Below are 22,717 nucleotides of genomic sequence, written 5' to 3'. Positions count from 1 at the left end.
ATCGATTTCTCATAGAAGTGGTTGGAAATTTATAAGAAAATCGATCAAAAATAAGATCGGACAGAAAATCTACTGAAAAATCTCATCGTGTATCCCCAGCATGACAAATGTATGGTTATAAGTGTTTTACATTTGTATAGAAAAGCTTAAAGGTGCCCAATAATGATACAATTTTAGCAAACTACCTTCCCATCTGATAATTGTGATCGAAAGGAAATGATCAGGCCCATAAATGGAATAAAAAAGGGACCAATCCGATAATTTCAAATGGAACAGATTAATACATTGATCATTTGTTGTCGATTGGCATTATCCAATCTGACTGATCGATGGTTTGCCAAATCTTATGCTAGGTACACATGATACAATTTTCTGACAGATTTACTGTCAGATTGATTATTTCCAATAGGTTCGATCTATTTCCCGTTTACTTCTATGTAAAAATCGATTAAAAAAATCAGATTGGACCTGTTGGAAATATTCTGTCAGTAAATCGGTCAGAAAATTGTATGGTGTGTACTTAGCATTACTGCTGATGAGCACCTTCACTGACACTTTCCCGAAGGACATTCCCTAAGGGCCTGTTTCCACTACACGCAGATTGGATGCAGAAAAACTGACTCCAATGAATGTCTATGAGCTTGTTTCCACTAAACGCAATTTTTCTGATGCAGATTTTCCCATAGGCATTCATTGGAGTCAGTTTTTCTGCATCCATTCTGCGTGTAGTGGAAACAGGCCCTATCAGCGTGCTATGGGAACGAGCTGGGACGCCCCATCCAGCCGTCACAACACTGGGCACGTGTGACAGCGGCAGCCTGCCTGGCGGCACCGATCAGCAATGTCACGGGCAGCTGAGCGCGACATACCTGCTGGAAATCCAGCAGCCTCGCAGACACTGACCAGGCGCTCCTCTCTGCTCGAGCTCCGCACGGCTCTGATCAGCAGCTCCTGCTCCGTGCAGCTCCAGTGACAGAGAGGCCAGAGCCCTCCGCCATAGCGTCTCTGCTGCCTCCATCCCGCACTGATGTCACATACTACAGCACGTCACACAGAGGGAAATCCAGGCTCCTCCCACACCCCACATGTGCCGCCCGCTGCATGAATGATTCTTGGCCCCTCCCACAACTTACAGGTGACTTTTCCCGCGCACTTACAGTGAGTGATCACTCTTTTGTATGCTTATATGTTTATATGTGGCCCCGTGTACCCCTAGCATAGACCAGGCGCGGACTGTCCCGGGGGAGATTCGCTTCTCCCAAAACAATCCGGGCCTGTGCAATGGATGTTCGATTCCAAGCCCCGCCCCCACGCATAGGCCTCAAAGAAGCCTGTGGATGGGAGGGCAGAGAGGGTACTTTTATTTGTTAGTGGAAATACACTGTGTGTAGCGCAGGCTGCTTTGCTGTAAGTGACAATGATTCAGAATCTTTTTAAAGAAAAAAAAATACACTGAGTATGCTGAGCAAAGCTCAATGTCCCCTCAGCTGCTTCTGTTCGATCCAAGTGCAGCAAGGCAGAAAGTAAGCGTGGCTTCACACCCACATACACGAGTTGGTGTTGTGATAGGAAGCAGCATGGGGGACACAGAGAGCTGCTATAGCATAGCCTGCAGTGACCAAACAGGTATGCATCAACTCCTGTGTCATTCAGTAGTCACCTCAGCCTTTTATCAGGAAGATATACATTTCACTAGACATTCTTTGGCTCCCTTTATTTCCTCACCTGAAGCTAAGCCTTCACTGTTTGAGGTTTTGAAAAGATTTAACATACATTCTATATTTAATGCATTTAATAAAACAAAATCTATGAGAACAAGTGGACTCCTGATCCATAATAAAAAAAAAAAAATCGATCTGGCATTTTTTAAGAACCCCAGTGCCCTTTCCTTATATAAATAATGCTGTTGGGTGCAAGACAGAATTGGCTATATAGCTGCACAAGCAGCATTCTCACTTCTCTGTACAGAAATAGGTAGTGGCTGCAGGACACTGCGATATGCTATAATTTAGGCCTACTGAGTTGGGGGGCAGTGGCTGCACTATGTGGGGTTACAGGGTTCTTGCTACATGTACAAGGTGTGGGGCAGGCTGCAGTTGAGGGGACATAGTGACATATTGGTGGTGAGGGAAAATAGTGAGGGACAGACAGTGTGGCTGCATTAGGCCCCGTTCACACTGCACGCGTTGCTGTCCGGATATCGGCAACGCGTGCGGGAGGCCGACACGCACATCAGACAGTGCATAGACTGCACTGTCTAATGTTCACACTGTATGCGTTCCGGACCAGTGCGGTCTGGGAACGCATGCTGCATGCATTTTTTCATAAACCGCGAGGCTGACCCATTCACTTCAGTGAATGGGATCAGCCAAGCAACGCATAGAAACGCAGATGGCGTATATTTGTACTCGTTGCGTTCCGAACGCACGGCCATCAGCGTTTCATGATGTGAACGTAGCCTTACAGGAGAGAAGGCACATGTGACATACAGGGTCGTAAACTACATAGTGGCATTCCCTGTAGGGGGTCCCCCTAACAGAAATCTGTTCGCTTAGTCCGTCCCAACCTCCGTCACCGGGGGGGGAGGGGGAATACTTACCCAGGGCTTTTTCCAGCCTAATGTCCCTCGCTTACCTACCGCAGTCTGCCAGTCGGGATTAGTCTGGGTCTTCAGCGCATGCGCAGTAGACCCGGACAGACACGACTGAGCCTGTTACCGGGGCTGATTGCGGCTGAACGGGAGACCACGGGAGGACGGCGAGGGACTTGCGTGTTTATAGAGCTGAAGGAAGCCCCGGGGAAGTATCGATTCTTATTTGTTTTTTCATCTCTGAGTCTCTTTAAAGTATTAGGCTAAGGTCACACGTGTCCATGCGGCCGTTTTTCCTGCATTTGCCTTTTTTCATTTTCCTTTTTCCATTTTTTTTAATAATAATTCTAGGAAACTAGTAAAAATAAATGCAAAACACATGCTTTTTTTTCACCATCGGAAAGCATTGCATGCAGATTGCATGCGAACTACATATAGGGCCTGATTCACAAAGCGGTGCAAACTGTTTGCCCGCCAGTAAAAAGCCCTTTATCACGCCTAAACTCAGTTTAGGTGTGATAAGAAGAAACTCGCGCGAAGTTGCGCGCAGCGCACAGCACGATGTGCGCCCGATGTGCCCATTAAACCCTATGGGCGCTGCATGCGGAATTGCGCGCGCTGGACTTTGCGCGCGATCACCAGCACAAAGCGGTGCTAACTCAGCAGTGCAAAGGTTATCACGCCTAAAGTCTTTTAGGCGTGATAACTTGGTTATCACCGCTTTGGGAATCAGGCCCATAGTGTGCCAAAAAGAATGAACTTATTGAGCGTTTTAAAAACGCATCTAAAAACGCATAGCAATGTGTTTTCTGTGTAGCCCATAGACTATCACTCTGTGCGTTTTCTAAAACGCATGCGATTCAAATCAGTGTGACCCTGGCCTTAGAGACAGAAGATCAGCAGGACAGCCAGGCAATGTGTATTGTTTAAAAGGAAATAAATATGGCAGCCCACATATCCCTCTCACTTTATATTCCTCAACTCACCCGTTTGCTGCCTAACCTACCCTATCTCTGTTTCCATAACTTACCCTAGAGCCAGTGGTGTATGTAGAGAAAAATGGCGCCCATGGCAAGCACTAAAACTGCACCCTGGGGACGTGGAGGGGTTTGCCTGGGGTCTGAACTGCAGCACCATCTATAGGAATGAAGGCAAAACGTCAGTTGTAAAATGACATAAATAAGGGACCATGTGCAGCATATTCTCCACATAATAACTAAGTAGGCATCTCTCACAAATAACATAAATGTCCCAGTAAAAGACCAAACCCCCATCACAGACTTCAGTAACAGACAACCACCCCATTAGGCTTCTTTAGAAGTAGGATGTTGCGTTTTGTTGCGACGTTTAAGTCGCAACGCAAATTATAATGCAATGCCCCCAAAAAGTCGCAACACAACTTAATGTCCCGTTATCGACGCAACAGTAGAGTATACAGGCAATGAAAAGTATGCTTCCAAGTCATTACTGAGCATGTGCAAACAGTCTAACGCAGCTAATAACGTGTATAACGCACTGCATGCAGTACTTCCAATTAATAAGCAGCGTTAGACACCCACGCAACGTGTGCACTGTGAACAGGGCATTGATTTTTCATTGCAGTGAGTTATTCTTCGCTAAATGTTGTTTTAACGTGCGACTTTAACGTCGCACTGTGAAAGAGGCCTTAAAGCCTGAGCCCACTAATGCGGTTGTGTCCGCTTCTGTCCGCTTTTCAGCATCTTTAACATTGTTGTGTAACTGAAAAGCGGACACAACTGCGTTAGTGGGTTCAGGCCCTTAGTGTTCAGAGGGGGGGGGGGGGGGGGGGGGGAATTTTCTTAGGTATAGGAGAGGGGAGGTTAGTGTTAGGCAGAGTAGAGGGGAGGTTAGTGTTAGGGAGAGGTTAGTATAAGGCATGTGGAGGAGAGGATAGTGTTAAGCAGAGGAGAGGGAAGGTTAATGTTCGGCATGGGAAAGGTGAGGTTAGTGTAGTGTTACACAGAGGAGAATGTTAGGCGGGGAGAGGAGATGTTAGTGTTAGGCACAGGGGAGAAGAGATTAACGTTAGGCAGAGGAGAGGGGAGGGTTAGTGTTAGGGAGAGGTTAGTATAAGGCATAGGGAAGGAGAGGTTAGTATAAGGCATAGGGAAGGAGAGGTTAATGTTAGGCAGAGGAGAGGAAAGGTTAGTGTTAGGGAGAGGTTAGTATAAGGCATGGGGAGGAGAGATTAGTGTTAGGCAGAGGAGAGGGGAGGTTGATGATCGACATGGGAAAGGAGAGGTTAGTGTTACACAGAGGAGAATGTTAGGCGGGGAGAGGAGACGTTAGTGTTAGAATCAGAAAAGGTTAGTATTAGGCATAGGGGAGGAGAGGTTAGTGTCAGGCAGAGGAGAGGGGAGGTTAGTGTTAGGCATAGGAGAGGTTAGTGTTCGGCATGGGAAAGGTGAGGTTAGTGTTACACAAGGAAGAATGTTAGGCAGGGGAGAGGAGACGTTAGTATTAGGGAGAGGAGAGATTAGTGTTAAGCTCAACACACACCATACAATCTTGGTTGTACAGATTTACCAAATCTATGTAGTATAAGGGCCATCAGATTGAAAATACCTTGAATGATTGATTGGATAAGCTCTTATACTACATGGAAGTGGTAAGATTGAACAATCAAGATTGTATGGTGTGTGTTGAGCCAGGGCAGAGGAGAGGTTAGTGTTAGGCAGAGGAGAGGGGAGGTAAGTGTTAGGGAGAGGTTAGAATTAGGCATAGGGGAGGAGAGGGGTGTTTAATGTTGGGCATAGAAAAGGGGAGGTTAGTGTTAGGGAGAGGTTAGTGTTAGGCTTGTGGAGAAGAGGTTAGTGTTAGGCAGAGGAGAGGAAAGATTAGTGTTAGGGAGTGGTTAGTGTTAGGCATGGGAGAGGGGAGGTTAGTGTTACACAGGGAAGAATGTTAGGCATGGGAGAGGAGAGGTTAGTGTTACACAGGGAAGAATGTTAGGCATGGGAGAGGAGAGGTTAGTGTTACACAGGGAAGAATGTTAGGCATGGGAGAGGAGAGGTTAGTGTTACACAGGGAAGAATGTTAGGCATGGGAGAGGAGAGGTTATCGTTAGGCAGGGGAGAGGAGTGGTTAGTGTTGGGCAGACAGAGGAGTGGTTACTTAGGGAGAGGTTAGTGTTGGGCATGGGAGAGGGGAGGTTAGTGTTAGGCAGGGGGGAGGAGTGGTTAGTATTAGGGAGAGGAGAGGTTAGTGTTAGGCAGACAGAGGAGTGGTTAGTGTTAAGGTGGCCACTAACGGTACAATTTGGGGGATGATTATTCGTATGAACGAATGGGAATGATCATTTGGGGCCACTAACAGACGAAAATCTCCTAACCAATGTAATCTGATTTTTTGGGTAAATCCCATCAATCCGATCAGATTGGTTAGGAGATTTTTGTTCACGAGTGGTCCCGAAGGATCATTTCCTTTCGTTTATACAAATAATTGTTTGTAAACGATTGTTCAGGAAATTTCTCTGGGTACTCCGGTTTCCTCCCACATCCCAAAAACATACAGATAAGTTAATTGGCTCACCCCTAAATTCGCCCTAGACTACAATACATACACGACTACATGATATAGACATATGACAAGGGACAGTTAGTAACAAAATATATATATACATATATATATATATATATATATATATATATATATATATATATATATATATATATATATATATATATATATATATATATATATATACACATATACACACACACATACATACTGTACAGCACTGTGTAAGATGTTGGTGCTATAATAATATTAATAAGTTACTTTAACCTTTTTTTAGTTTGTCTTATAGTGGGAAGCCAGCGTGGTCACTGAGTCACACCTACAGTGCGGTGCCTATAAGCTCACATGTGGCCATGTAGAAGGAGGGGGAGGAGCAGTCTTCCTGGCCCCTCCCCGGATTGAATATTGGGCTTTATGCACACTATACACGTTCTTGCCCATTATAATTTGTGCATTTCTCCAATGAATCATATGTGATTATAACAGTGTGCTTTAGAAACTCACTAGAGAAACAATTTTATTGTGCAGTTTCAAACAGTACTGCAAAGGCTCACCCACATGGCACCCTAGCTTGGCACCTAGGGCCCAATGGGTGTTAGGGGCCCAATTGCCATTTTCTCTGACCCATCTCTCATTTGAAATGACCAACAGCACCATGGGGGGGGGCGCAAAACTACTACCTTGCCTAGGGACTGTTTCATCCATCTTCGAGCTCTGCCGCTGCTAAATTGTTATTAAAGCTGTGCACTGCATCTGCGATCTTGTACACATTGTGCAATGCATAAAGTGCATGAAGCCCACAGGAACAGTGATGCAGTGTTCTCCCCAGGCTCTTTTAGCCGGGTGCTCCACCCGGCTAGATTTGGTGACCACCCGGCTGTAATCGGCTCACCTCCTCCTATGCTGTAAGCACAGTTGCCCTGCATTTTCAACTCGCCCCACCCGGCTACTTTTTTATGCCACCCGGCTACTATTTCATGCCACCCGGCTGGAAAAAAATTCTGGGGAGAAAACTGTGATGTGTCTGAAAAAAGACTTACAAATCGCATGCTTCTAGTCATGGATTAAGATGAAATGGAGCCCTAGGCAAGGTAGTAACTGGTAGGAGAGTGGTCAGGAAAAGTTGCAGTTGGGCCCCCGGCACCCATTAGGTCCCAGGCACCCACCTAGGTTTCCTGTTAGATGAGGCTGCTCAGAGGTCCCTCACAACATCATGTAGATTACAATGACCATGTGTATTGCATAAAAAGATTGTAATCAATAGACATATTAAATAGTCTATTAAATATGTTTAATAGACTATGTTTAATATGCCTAAATAAATAGTCATATTAAATATGTTTAGTCCAAAAATGCATATTTTGTGGTACTAATTGTATATAAATGTGGGGCAACCACGAAAATGGATACAATCCAATTATGTTTTTAAACGCTTAAAGTGTACTAGAGATGAATGGTAAAAAAAAAAATGTTCATACATACCTGGGGCATCCTCCTTCGGCCTGATCGCTCCCTCGGCGCCGTCCTCTGCATCCTCAATCTTCCGGAAGGGGTCCTGGTATCTTGGGCCAGTCAGCTCATGTGCTGTATTACTGCGCGCGCTCCCCCGACTCGCTCCCGCAGCCAGGAGAGTTGTAGTACTGCGCAGGTGCAGAAAGCTCGCAGAACGGGTGCGCGGTGGGGCCGGGCCGCAGTAAGCCCTGACTGGCCAAGATACCGGGACCCCTTACGGAAGATCAAGAAGGCGGAGGAAGAAGCCCCAGGTATGTATGATTTTGTTTTTTCCTACGGATCTCAGGTTCCCTTTAAGCATGGTACACACTTTCAATTATGATTGGCCAATCACTGACCAATTTTACCATCTCCATGTAGTATAAGGATTTACTTACACAATCTGTTCATAGTATGCTGTTAGCCCTCATCCTACATGGAGGTGGTAATATTGGTCAGTGATTGGCCAATCATGACAAGAATGACAGATACCATTCTCTATTCATTCCCTTATGTTTTCTAGTACATGTGGAAGGTCCAATACCCCCCCCCCCCCCCCCTAACTGTTTAATTATATCCCTTCCTCTGATATGAGCCACAACCTACTCAATACCTTCTATGGTAAAAGTCTTCAGACTCCCCCATGCAGATCTTAAGCCTGGTACACACTCAATTATGATTGGCCAATCACTGACCTATTTTACCATCTCCATGTAGTATAAGAATCAACAGATATTGAATATTATGAGTACTTTGTGTAGATAAACCCTCATCCTACGTAAAAGTGGTAAAATTGGTCCGTGATTGGCCAATCATAATTGAAAGTGTGTACCAGGCTTAAAGGTTGCCACTAACAATACGCTTTGCCAACAGATCATTTACGAACAATTCTTTGTATGAACAATCGAAAATGATCGTTTGGGACCACAAATAGCCAAAAATCTCCTAACCAATCAGATTTATTAAATTAATGCGATTTTCGGCTCGATCCCATCAATCTGATCGGTTAGGAGATTTTTGTCCATTAGTGGTCCCAAAGACCATTTCTGAATGTTCATACGAATATTTGTTTGTAAACAATCGTTCAGCAAATTGTATTGTTAGTGGCCACCTTAAAGGGAATCCAAGGTGAGAGGGATATTGAGGCTGCCATATTTATTTCCTTTTAAACAATACCAGTTGCCTAGCAGCCCTGCTGATCCTGTGTCTAATACTTTTCGCCATAAACCCTGAACAAGCATGCAGCATATCAGGTACTCTGACTCGGCTGACTCAGGTTTTACTGGATTAGCCATCTGCTTGTTCCAGGGTTTTGACACTACTTATGCCAGAAGATCAACAGGGCTGCCAAGCAACTGGCATGGTTTACAAGGAAATAAATATGGCAGCCTCCATCTCCCTCTCACCTCGGGTATCCTTTACAGGTGTCCATTAATAGTACAATCTTGATTGTACAATCTTACCACTTCTGTGTAATACGAGGAATCTGAAACTTCCATTCAATACTAACTCAGTCTACCTTTCTACTAAATAGATTTGGTAAGTTTGTACAATCACTGATGGGCACCTTAATGCTGGGAACACAATGCAACTTCTAGTCCGATCGATGGGAATCGGTCGATTATTCCGGTCATGTCCGTTCATCTGTTTCTGATCGAGAAAAGGATCGGTTTATTAAAGTTATTTGCCCAAACAGCTACAACCCCCTCCCTAATAACACACAGAGAGGAACATGGCTCTGTGGAACTACAAGTCGCAGCGTAGCATGCTGATAATTCAGCAGAAACTTTATCCTTTTTTTTGTTTGTTTTTAAACTGTGGGCCATCTCCCTCCCTTCTACTGTACATTCCTAAGCTACATGCACACATGTGGATAATCGTTTCAGCCACTGATCATTATGCATGCATAATGGCCACTAATTGATATTGCTCGGGCACTGTTAAATATCTGTCCAGTCGGATTCTTAATAGCCACCGGTGGTTGCGCCTGACTGTTGCGCAATGCTTTTTTTTACAGGCCCCGCCAACCATTGGAACCGTTCTGTTGTCCACTGATCATCGTTCCTTCTGCCCCCTCTCCATGGCAACAGAACACATCGCTAGCCTCAAGGCTAGAGAGGTGTCTACACAACATTGTTCTGTGAATTGTCACTTATCTGGGACTTCCTCCAGCCCCATGAGGGGCGTGGGCCCCCTCGCTGTCCTCCTGCTATATGCCCTTTGGTAATCTGGCCAGTTGTGTGCTTCTGGGCATGCGCAGCCGCACACTCCCTCGCCACGTTCCCAGCCCAGGAGCATTCTGGGCCTACTACTGCACAGGCTGCTCCCGGCTGCGGGACTGCGATGGGGTGCACAGGAGAGCGCGGCCAGCCAGATTACCGGAGGGGATTACAAGGCAATGGAGCGGCTTGACAGGGAGCCCACCCTTCTCATGGGGCTGGAGGACGCCTCAGGTCAGTATAAATACACACATATGCCACTCAGGTTCTGTTTAACTTTTCTATATTATGCTCTTTGCCGTTTTACCGCTTTCACCTTCACATAATTGTGTCTCTTTCACCTCTCTCCCCTCAACACTCTCTCCACAATTTGCCCGTCTCCTTATCTCCTCTCTTCCATCATTCTCACACAAAAAAAAAACATTCACACACACACACTATGTGACTTACCCCATTCCACACTCATAGGAACTGCTGTACACTTGGCTGCAAAAGTGGGCGGGGCAAGGGCGGATGCAGCACAACAGCAGCTGCTTCCCCCTCCTCTATGGCCATTCTGCACAGTTCAGGACAGCACACTATACTACTATATTATAATATACATGCTGTATATATAGGGAGCGAGCCCAGACTCACGCTCTGCTTCCTTCTTACGTCTGCGGGGGCGTTGCTTAGCCCATTAAGGCGGAGCCTGGACCCGAGCTTTGACTGACAGTTAGAGGCGGAGCTTAGCTCGAGCATCGATACACTCCTCTTCTTCAAAAACGGATGCAGCTGCAGAGGAGGAAGACGTGTGCGGTGCAGCAAGTAAGTACAGGGGCGGGGCAGCCATTGAACAGAACAGTACCCTTGCCTGTCCCTTAGTAGCCACTTGTTACACATAAATGGGCGGGACGATCCAGGATCAGGCCACTCCCTGTCGGCGCCGAAGGGCGGGCAGCTGTGGATGATAGCAGGCAGGGGCGGTCCCTGATTCACATCTACATACGGTGCAGTGCCTATAAGCTGCGATGCGGCCATATAGAAGGATGAGGGGGAGGAGCGTAGTCTCCCCGCCCCGCCTGGTGGCCCTTCGCCGGCTAGAATGTTAGGTTTTATGTACACAATACAGGTTTTTGCCCATTTTAATCTGTGCCTTTCTTCGATTAACCATGTGTGATATGTACAGCATGCTTATAGGGAGAGTCTAAAGAGCGAACCTCGACTCTCGCTCCCTTCTTACGTTGGTGGAGGCGTGGCTTAGAACCTTCGGAGCGGAGATTGGAATGTTGGGGGGCGGGTCCGGGTCCCGCGCTTTGACTGACGGGGCAGAGATTAGCTCGAGCCACGATTCTCAGCTCGATCCTCTCATCTAGCAACTCGGATAAATGCAGCTGCAGGGGAGAAAGATGTGGATGCTGCTGCAATTAAGTAAGGGGGCGGGGCATCCATTAAACAGAACAGTACCCTGCCGTGCCGCCTAGATTACTACTTGTCGGCAGAAATTACATATAAATGGGCGGGACGATCCAGGATCAGGCCCCTCCCTGTTGGCACTGAAGGGCGGGCAGCGGTGGATGATAGTGGGCAGGGCGGGGACGGTCCCTGAGTCACACCTACATACAGTGCAGTGCCTATAAGCTGCGATGCGGCCCTGTAGAAAGATGAGGGGGAGGAGTGCAGTCTCCCCGCCCCTCCTGGTGGGCCTTTCCCTGCTGACGTTAGGCTTTATGCACTAGAGATGGGAAGTTCGGTTCTTTTCAATGATCCGGATGATTCGAATCGGATCATTGAAAAGATCCGGATCTTTGATCCGAATCTCGGATCATTTTACAAGGGAAGCATTCGGGGGTGAAATGACTAGCAGGACAGGAGAAGGGGAGGGGGGAGGACACGCAGAGAAGGGGAGAAGATGCACAAAGGGCAGGGAGTGGACAGAGAAGGGAGGAGGGACGAGCAGAGAGCAGAAATGTTTGCTTGCACACAGGGGCGTAGCAATAGGGAGTGCAGCGGTAGCGACCGCATCGGGGCCCTTGGGCCAGAGGGGCCCCGAATGGCCCTCCCTCAACTACAGTATTAGCTCTATATTGGTCCTGTGCTCATAATAATCATTTATATATATATATACTTTGAATAGTGGTAATCATTAAACTATTCTCTATCCCCTTCTTGCACCTCTGACATTGTAGTTGCCATTGGCAGCTTTTAGTGCGCCGTTTCAATTGCTATGTATAGAGTGCATGGGGGGCCCCATTGTAAAACTTGCATCGGGGCCCACAGCTCCTTAGCCACTGCTTGCACACAATACCCACATGCTGCAGTCATATGCTTTACATATATTTCACCTACATGTTCATCTGTATACCTTGAATGGAAACGTCACACACTGAAAGAAAGCATTCCCCAAAGATAAGTGCAGCTGTGCCGAGTGCAGGAGGATCATATAATTGCCCTGCAATCACAGTGCCTGCAAAGTTACTGAGCTGAGCCAAAAGTTTCCAATGTGTTCACTGCACAACTACGGAACAGACAGCCTATAATGAGCAGCACATTTCAGCCAGTATGGGTGCTCTACACATATCTGGCAGTGGCACCCATGTCCCCTCTCATCTACCTGTCCCTGCAGCAAGGCTGCCTCCCCTCCAACAGAGCGATCCATCTCAGCTCTGCTTCCAGGACCCCGCTGCTGAGAGGGGGCGTGTCGCTCCTGGCCCGCCCCTTTTGCGATCCGAATCACTCATTTTGATGATTCGGATGATTCGACTCACAAAATAGATTCGGATCAAAGATCCGAATCGTTCATGATCCGGACAACACTATTATGCACGCTACGCTACACGTTTTTGCCCATGACAATATGTGTGCATTTCCCCAATTAATCATATGTGATGTGCACAGTGTGCCTTTTAAATTCACTACAGAAATGATAGTATTTCCAAACAACACTGCCAGAGCAGGATCATCCACATGGCAACATAGGCAGGTGCCTGGGGCCTACTGTATGTCAGGGAGCCCTACTGCCACTTTGACCCTCTCATTTCAGGTTACCAAGAGGACCATGAGGGGGGGCAAAACTACTACCTTGCTTATGGCCACATTTCATTGTAATCCATCCATAAGCACTGCTGCTTCTAAACTGTTCTCAAAGCTGTGCACTGCATCTGCGATCTTGTACACATTTTACAATGCCTAAAGTGCATGAATTTTTAAAGAACAGTCATGTGTCCGAAAAAGGACTTGCAAATTGCATGCATCTAGTGGAAATGTACCCTCATGCATTAAGATGAAATGTAGCCCTGGGCAAGGTAGGAAATTTAATAGGAGATTGGTCAGTTGAGCCCCCTGGCACCCATTAGATCCCAGGCACCTACCTAGGTTGTCTGTTAGATGATCCTTCCAGAGAAACATCTGGCAGATTATAGTGAGCACATATATTACACAAAAAGATTGTAGTCATCAATCAACAGACATGTGACATGAAATATGTATAGTCTATAAATGCATATTGTGTTAAACTCATCGTATATAAACCTGGTGCAACCATGAAAATGGATAATATCCAATTATTTTAAAAACACTAAGGGCCCGTTTCCTCTAGGTCGGTTTCGGCGGCGATTCTGCAAAGTTTCCCCACACATGATTCGCACGGGGAAACTGCCATAGGGGATGACGGGGCCGTGGCAAAATCGCTTGCGGGATCGATTTGCCCGGAACTCCCCGCAGAATTCGCCGCAGAGGCTGGGAATCCCATAGCCGTGCATGGCACGGCTCATGGGATTCGCCTGCGATCCCGCCCACCCGCTCAGTGCGGCGTCGCACTAGTGGAGACGAGCCCTGAGGCTTTGTTCACATCTGCAATCAAAATTGCTGACGCCAATGATTTTTTATTTTTTGCACGGTTTTTTCCAACCCTCCCAGCGCTCCACTGCGCGCTACGATTCTGTACAAAGCACTTTTGCAGAGAGGTTCTGTTTTTCCACTTCCTGACATCGGTCAGGAAGTGAACTCTTTCATCCAGAAATGAAGCAGTAGAGTGTTGTACCGTGTTAGCCATGAGTAAAAACAAGGAGTTTTGAATCAGGATGATTCCCATCCAGAAATGAATAAATACAATGCATTTATTCATGAAACCGCGAACGCAATTGCCACCAATTTTGTGAGCGTTTTGCGTTTTTCCTATAGCTTCCATTGTAACAAAATCTTCCTAACAATGGTATATGCATCGCTTTGCTGAGCGGAAAGCCAACAAAACGCGCTGATATAAACTATCCTATAGGGATTTATTGCACAAGCGCTTGTAGGGCTATTTCGAAAATCGCTGGCACTAAAAAAAAAAAAAAAAAATAAGGCGCAAAACACCCTAGGTGTAAACTAGCCTTTATTTTTTTTTCACAATTTTCACGGTCAAATCGATTATTTCCGACAGGTCCAATCTGATTTCCGATCATTTTTCTGATTGATTTTCTAATCACTTTTATACAAAATCGATCAGAAAACAGATTGGCGCTGTCGGAAATAATCTACTTTGACCCTTAAGTAAAAAAAAAAATTAAAAAATGACTTACTCACCTGGGGCTTCCAATAGCCCCCTGCAGCTGTACGGTGCCCTCGCCGTGTCCCTCTGATCCTCCTGTCCCCGCCGGCAGCCACTTCCGGTTTCGGCGACAGACGCCGACACAATATCGCCCTCTATGCTGCTATATGCTATAGCAGCATAAAGGGCGATATTGTGGCTGGGAACGCCAAGAATCACTCGCGTTCCCAGCCTGTCGGCGGCTGTCGCCGAAACCGGAAATGGCTGCCGGCGGGGACAGGAGGATCGGAGGGACACGGCGAGGGCACCGTACAGCTGCAGGGGGCTATTGGAGGCCTCAGGTGAGTAAAAGTCATTTTTTTTTTAACTTAAGGATCACGTTAAGAACAACTGTAACATGAGGCATATGGAGGCTGCCATAAGTGGACCTGAACTCTTGCACAGAACAGAAGGAAAACATAGAGAAATGTACCCTGTATGTATTTAGAGAGTTTAATTCCCCTTCATTTGTGTCTAATCACAAGTTGTAATTTGATCTCTCCCTGTGTCACATGACTGCCACAGCAGAGATGGCAGATAAGCTCATTTAAAAGCACAGGCTGTTAACAATATGTCTGCTTCCTTGAATTAGGAAGGAGAAACAGTGCAGATTTATTTTAAGATTTGTATCGGATATAACAAAGACATTTTCTTGGTTTAAAGATTATTATGCTGTTGCGTATATTTTAGAGCAGAGATGACGTTATGAATTCAGGTCCGCTTTAAGGCTACTTGCACACCAAGACGTTGCGTTAGGTGCTACGTTAAGGTCGCATAACGTGCACCTAACACAACGTATGGTGCTGCAAGTGAGGACGGTAGAGTGAGCCGCGTTAGGCGGCTCGATTCCTATAATGTCTCCCAGAGTGGCGCTGATTGGCCAGCGGGACCACGTGATGCGGAGCGAGACACTCCGCATCACGTGGTCCCGCCGGCCAATCAGCGGCCGCCAGTGCAGTGAATATTCAGTAGCCATGTGCGCGGCTACTGTAGCTGGCTCTCCCCGCCTCCTCTCCGTGCCCCACTGCACATGTGCAAACAGTCTAACGCGGCTATAGCCGCTGTAACGCCGTAGCATGCTGCACTTTCCGGAGAACGTGCAGCGTTACATGTAACGCAACATGGGCTGTGTGAACAGCCCACTTGTGTTACATTGCTGTGCGTTGGGGGAGCGTTACAGGCGCACTAACGTGCGCCTGTAACGTCTTAGTGTGTAAGCAGCCTAAATGTTGCCTAGCTGCCCTGATTGATCCTCTGTCTCGAAGGCTAGGAACACACATAACAGAAAAGCTAGCGTTGCAGAAAACGCAGCATTTTTGCCGCTAATGGAAGTCAATGGGCTGCATCAAAAAATGTATATTAAAAAATGCATATGCGTTTTTGGTGCATTTTCAAACATGCATTTTTAAAAACGCTGGTTTTGTTGCATGGTTTTTAAAAATGCACATAATGAACATCAATGGTCACGCAATAGGTATGCGTTTTTCATGCTTTTTTTATTGTATTTCCGCTTCCTGTTGTCTTCCTAGTGATTTGCATAAAACGCAATTGAAAAACGCATAGAAAACGCATAGAAAACGCATGAGTTTTGTATATGCGAACCACAAATTAATAAAAACACCCACAAAACATTGGAAAAATGCATATGCGGCAAAAAAAACCAACGCAAAAGCACCAAAAACGCACACACACAAAAACGCACATGACAGAAAACTCGCACCCAGCCTAATACTTTTAAGGCTTGTTCACACTGCAGGCGTTTTAGTTATTTTTTAAGCGCAGGCGATTTTTCAAAATCGCCCTGAAAGCGCTTACACAATGATTCTTACACAATTACACAATGATTCTGTATGAGATAGTTCACATGTGAGCAGCACGTTTGCGTTCCTCCTTGTAAAGTGGTGCTTGAGCCATTTTTGAGGCTATTTCGCGTCAATGGAAGGTATAGAGAACGCAAAACGCTCACAAAACCGTAATGTGGAGCGATTGCCTTCGTGTTTTTAAGAATTAATACATTTACTTTATTCTTTTCCAGATCAAAGAGTTCACTTCCTGACTTGCGTCATGGAGTGAATTACCAAAACGCTGGGGAAAAACACGTCGGAAACCGCTAACTACAAAAATGAATTGCCCACCCAAGCGCCGGCAATTAGAAAAAAAAAGCCTCAAAAAAAGCCCACCGTGGGCGGACGCGCGAGCGGAACGCATGTGAACAAGGCCTTAGCCATTCACCCTGAACAAGCATGTAAATCAGATGTTACTTGCATTATTATCAGATCTCATAAGTGTAGCCATCGTCTTGTTTCTCATGTTATTAAAACACTACCGCAGCCAAATAGATCAGCAGGACAGCTAGGCAACTGGTATTGTATAACAGTATATGGCAACAATATGGCAGCCTCCATATTCTTCTCACTTCAGTTGTGGTTTAAATCTATCCCTTCCTCTGATGGGAGCCACAGCCTACTCCATAGCCTGTATGGTAAAAGTCTACGGACTGTCCCCATGCAGATCCTCTGATGGGAGCCACAGCCTACTCCATAGCCTGTATGGTAAAAGTCTACGGACTGTCCCCATGCAGATCCTCTGATGGGAGCCACAGCCTACTAACTCCATAGCCTGTATGGTAAAAGTCTACAGACTGTCCCCATGCAGATCTTAATGGATACATTACTCATTAATAAATCCACAAATTGACATTGTGTGTGTGTGTGTGTGTCTGACCCAGACATACTACACTGGGTAGGCGCAGTATGTCTGTAGAGCACCTGGGGGTCACCAGCGAGCGCGGTCACTAGGCACCCAAGCGGACATACTGCACATGCGCAGCGTAGTAAGTCCAAGTCAGAGGGCGCTGACCACACCGACCAGGACCCATACAGCGGAAGTGATAGGGAAGCAGAGGCAGATGTGGGGCCGCGGGAGGTGCGGTAAGCCTATGCACGCCTCCCCACACAACACACAGGGAGTCAGTTTGTGGATTTATTTAGGTCTCCTTTAAGCCTGGTACACACTTCAGGACTCAAACCCACTAGCAGCCTTTTCTAAGCGCTAGTGACTTGAAAAGCTCTTGTTAATACAATGCTATGGAGATTTTTATAAAATCACAGCCCTCGAGTGGGATCACACCCATAGCATTACATTAGCAAGAGCTTTTCAAATCACAAGTGCTTGGAAATGGCTTAGTAACTTACTGCTAGTGGGTTCCAGGCCCCCTTTGTGATTGGCTAATCACTGACCAATTCTACCACCTTTATGTAGTCCATACAGTAAATGTATTTTCTTGTGGTACTGATCGTATATAAATAATAGAATATAATAATAGTAACAACTCAGTCATAAAAAACTGACAGATGTCATTCACTCTTCAATCCCTTAGGTTTTCTAGCACACATGTTGAAGATCAGGGGACGCAGCGGACGAGACCGGGAGCAGCAGGACGGTGGCGACAGCTGGAGCAGGAGCAGGTGAGATTACAATGCATAGGGACTGGGGGGACAGCAGCCAGGTGGTGAAGGGCAGCGCCACAAGGCCAATTCCCGAGAGATTTCATGGTGAAATTGATCGGGAATTGGCCTGCAGTGTATGGGCAGCCGACATATCTTTTTCCGAGCAGATTCGATCAGAGAGAGATCTGTTCCTTCCTCAATCTGCCCAAACATCGCTAGATGTATGGGCTCTTTAAAGGATACTTTAGCGCTAACTTCAAACCAAAAAGGAAGCTTAATGTGTGCATGTGGTTTGTGCGGACTCTTACTGCACCTCCCGTGCCTTGGCGTTTCCCTCCGTACTCCGGTAATAATCCAAATTCTCCTCTTCCTGTTCGGTGCAGTCATTGACCTCCAACCCGGATATCCTGCGATGTGCATGCGCAGTATGTCCACCAGGGCGCTTTGTGACCGCACTCTGCAGCAACGCCAAGTGGTCGCAAGATGCCCTAGCGAACATACTGAGCATGCACAGCACTGTATGTCCCGGTCAGAGGTCACCGACCACTCTGACGAGGAAAAATTTGATTATTACCGGAGAACAGAGGGAGACGCCGAGGCATTGAAGGTACGGTAAGGATTCGCCCCGCTCCCCATACACAGATTAGTTGTCCTTCTTGAATTTAAAGGACAACTTAAGTGAGAGTTATATGGAGGCTGCCATGTTTATTTCCTTTTAACCAATACTAGTTGCCTGGCAGCCCTGCTGCTGAATCAATTTTATTGGAATTCCACATGAAAGACCAACACAAAATGCTGTATGCATGAGAAGTGGAATGAAAATCATACATGATTCCAAACATTTTTTACAAATAAATAACTGCAAAGTGGTGTGTGCATAATTATTCGGCCCCCTTTGATCCGAGTGCAGTCAGTTGCCTATAAACATTGCCTGATGAGTGCTAATGACTAAATAGAGTGCACCTGTGTGTAATCTAATGTCAGTACAAATACAGCTGCTCTGTGAGGGCCTCAGAGGTTGTCTAAAAGAATATTGGGAGCAACAACACCGTGAAGTCCAAAGAACACACAAGACAGGTCAGGGATCAAGTTATTAAGAAATTTAAAGCAGGCTTAGGCTACAAATAGATTTCCAAAGCCTTGAACATCCCACGGAGCACTGTTCAAGCAATCATTCAGAAATGGAAGGAGTATGGCACAACTGTACACCTACCAAGACAAGGCCATCCACCTAAACTCACAGGCCGAACAAGGAGAGCGCTGATCAGAAATGCAGTCAAGAGGCCCATGGTGACTCTGGACGAGCTGCAGAGATCTACAGCTCAGGTGGGAGACTCTGTCAATAGGACAAATATTAGTCATGCACTGTACAAAGTTGGCCTTTATGGAAGAGTGGCAAGAAGAAAGGCATTGTTAACAGAAAGCATAAGAAGTCCCGTTTGCAGTTTGCCACAAGCCATGTGGGGGACACAGCAACCATGTGGAAGAAGGTGCTCTGGTCAGATGAGACCAAAATGGAACTTTTTGGCCAAAATGCAAAACGCTATGTGTGGCAGGAAACTAACACTGCACATCACTCTGAACACACCATCCCCACTGTCAAATATGGTGGTGGCAGCATCATGCTCGGGGGGTGCATCTCTTCAGCAGGGACAGGGAAGCTGGTCAGAGTTGATGGGAAGATACAGGGAAGATGGAGCCAGATACAGGGAAAACTTGGAAGAAAACCTCTTGGAGACTGCAAAAGACTTGAGACTGGGGCGGAGGTTCACCTTCAAGCAGGACAATGACCCTAAACATAAAGCCAGGGCAACAATGGAATGGTTTAAAACAAAACATATCTATGTGTTAGAATGGCCCAGTCAAAGTCCAGATCTAAATCCAATCGAGAGTCTGTGGCAAGATCTGAAAACTGCTGTTCACAAATGCTGTCCATCTAATCTGACTGAGCTAGAGCTGTTTTGCAAAGAAGAATGGGCAAGGATTTCAGTCTCTAGATGTGCAAAGCTGGTAGAGAAATACCCTAAAAGACTGGCAGCTGTAATTGCAGCAAAAGGTGGTTCTACAAAGTATTTACTCAGGGGGCCGATTAATTATGCACACCCAGCTTTGCAGTTATTTATTTGTAAAAAAAAATGTTTGTAATGATGTATGATTTTCGATCCACTTCTCACGTGTACACCACTTGTATTGGTCTTTCACATGGAATTCCAATAAAATTGATGCATGTTTGCGGCAGTAATGTGACAAAGTGTGGAAAACTTCAAGGGGGCCGAATACTTTTGCAACCCACTGTAAGTGCTCCCACTATAGCCAGGCATAAGTGCTCCCACTATAGCCAGGCATAAGTGCTCCCACTATGGCCAGGCATAAGTGCTCCCACTATGGCCAGGCATAAGTGCTCCCACTATAGCCAGGCATAAGTGCACCCACTATGGCCAGGCATAAGTGCACCCACTATGGCCAGGCATAAGTGCTCCCACTATGGCCAGGCATAAGTGCTCCCACTATGGCCAGGCATAAGTGCTCCCACTATGGCCAGGCATAAGTGCTCCCACTATGGCCAGGCATAAGTGCTCCCACTATGGCCAGGCATAAGTGCTCCCACTATAGCCAGGCATAAGTGCTCCCACTATGGCCAGGCATAAGTGCTCCTACTATGGCCAGGCATAAGTGCTCCCACTATGGCCAGGCATAAGTGCTCCCACTATAGCCAGGCATAAGTGCTCCCACTATAGCCAGGCATAAGTGCTCCCACTATGGCCAGGCATAAGTGCTCCCACTATGGCCAGGCATAAGTGCTCCCACTATAGCCAGGCATAGATGCTCCCACTATAGCCAGAAATAGGTGCTTCCATTATAGCCAGGCATAGGTGCTCCCAATAAAGCCAGGCATAGGTGCTTCCATTATAGCCAAGTATAGGTGCTCCGAGTACAGCCAGGCATAGGTGCTCCCAATACAGCCAGGCATAGGTTCTCCCAATACAGCCAGGCATAGGTGCTCCCAATACAGCCAGGCATAGGTGCTCCCAATACAGCCAGGCATAGGTGCTCCCAATACAGCCAGGCATAGGTGCTCCCAATACAGCCAGGCATAGGTGCTCCCAATACAGCCAGGCATAGGTGCTCCCAATACAGCCAGGAATAGGTGCTCCCAATACAGCCAGGCATAGGTGCTCCCAATACAGCCAGGCATAGGTGCTCCCAGTATAGCCTGACAGAGGTGCTTCCATTAAAGCCAGGCATAGGTGCTCCCTTTAAAGACAGGAAGTAGGTAGATGTCAGTATTAGGTAGCTAGATATGCTCCTATCCTTCCTGTCAATAGTATCTAAAAGTCCTGTGAGTCCCCCAGATAGCAATATATTATACTGTATTAGGTAGCCAGAAGTCTCCCCAAAATAATATAAGATAGTCAGATAGTAATGGGTACCCAGAGGTTTACCTAAAATAGTACTAGGTAGCCAATGGTGCCTTCAAATAGTATTAGATAGCCATAGGCAGGGGCTCCTCTAGCCATTTTGTCACTCCAGGTGAGAAAACCTGGGGCGCCTCCACCATGAAAATAATCGTAATGCAGCAATGTTTCACCAGAAAATAGTTGTAATGCAGCAGCGTTTCACCAGAAATTACTTACTGCGGCAGCATTTCACCAGAAAATACATGTAAATGCGGCAGCGTTTCGCCAGAAAATATACAGGCAGGGTTCCCCTTCCCCCTCCCTTCCCATTAGTTCCCCCTAATAGCCCTGATACCTGCCTGCACCTATAAGAAAAAATACATTTACTCACCTGCAGAAGATTCCTCTTCCGGCCTCCCTCCGGCGCGCAGCAGCTCCCCCGATGATCTTCATGCAGCAACTCAGGCTGCAAAACTCCCACACTGATAGGCAGAGTTGGGCTATGGGAAAATTGCGCCTAAAGCCCTGCACTGGAGACACAAATAATCTCCAGTGCAGGGCTTCGGATGCCATTTTCCCGTAGCCCTGCTCTGCCTGCCGGAACCCACAGACTTTGCAGGCTGCAGAAGTGAGCTTACGGACTACGGCCAGTGAACTGGCACAGCACCCATTAGACGCCGCAAGCCATTTTAACCACCTGGGGACACAACATCTGGAGGTGGGGGTGGTCATGGTCTCCCCCTGCACCTCATCTCCCCCCGCACAGCACTCATGACCGCCTGGTAGACCAGGCACCTCTGCAAGAGTGTCAGAAGGAGGCACAAAGGGGGACACAGAGTCACAAAGGAGGACAGAAGGAGTCACAGGGGGACTAAAGGAGGCACACGGGGGGGGGGGGTGCAGAAGGAGGCACAATTGGGGATAGAATGAGGCACAAAGGGGGACAGAAGGAGGCACAAAGGGGGACATAGGGAGGCACGGGGACAGAAGGAGGCATGAGGGTCAGAAGAAGTCACAAAGGAGGACAGAAGGAGGCACAAAGTGGGGCAGAAGGAGGCGCAAAGGGGATAGATTGAGGCACAAAGGGGGACAAAAGGAGGCACAGGAGTACAGAAGGAGGCACAAGGGGACAGAAGGAGGCACACAGGGGACTGAAGGAGGCACAATTGGTGACAGAAAAAAAGCACAAAGGGGGACAGGAGGTGGCACAGGGAGACAGTAGGAGGCACAAAGGGAGACAGAAGTATGCACAAAAGGGGAACAGAAGGAGGCACAAAAAAGGGACAGAAGGAGGCACAAAAGGAGGACAGAAGACGGCAGACGGGGATGTAAGGAGGCACAGGTACACAGGAGGCAGAGGGGGACAGACAGAGCCACAGGGAGACACAGGGAGGCAGAAGGAAACAGAAGGATGCACAAAGGGACAGAAGGAGGCACAAAGGGACAGAAGGAGGCACAAAAGGGGAAAGAATGATGCA

The 22,717-nt window shown here is 47.0% G+C and overlaps 1 long non-coding RNA gene across 4 annotated transcripts in view; it reads right to left on the bottom strand.

Moving 5' to 3' along the window:
* LOC137547058 (uncharacterized) overlaps nt 1-22,717 on the bottom strand; it is a 62,787-nt gene that overhangs the window by 16,807 nt on the left and 23,263 nt on the right. For 3 of the 4 annotated variants that reach the window (XR_011026450.1, XR_011026452.1, XR_011026451.1), the window contains one exon: nt 3,621-3,727. This is a non-coding gene — a long non-coding RNA (uncharacterized lncRNA). Of the gene's footprint in view, nt 1-3,620; nt 3,728-9,188; nt 9,270-22,717 lie in introns of those variants that run through there. The other variant, XR_011026453.1, reaches the window with a different exon arrangement.

The sequence above is a fragment of the Hyperolius riggenbachi genome, chromosome 2, assembly GCF_040937935.1.
Source record: "Hyperolius riggenbachi isolate aHypRig1 chromosome 2, aHypRig1.pri, whole genome shotgun sequence".
NCBI lineage: Eukaryota > Metazoa > Chordata > Amphibia > Anura > Hyperoliidae > Hyperolius > Hyperolius riggenbachi.
This window is presented reverse-complemented; position numbering and strand designations above follow the sequence as displayed.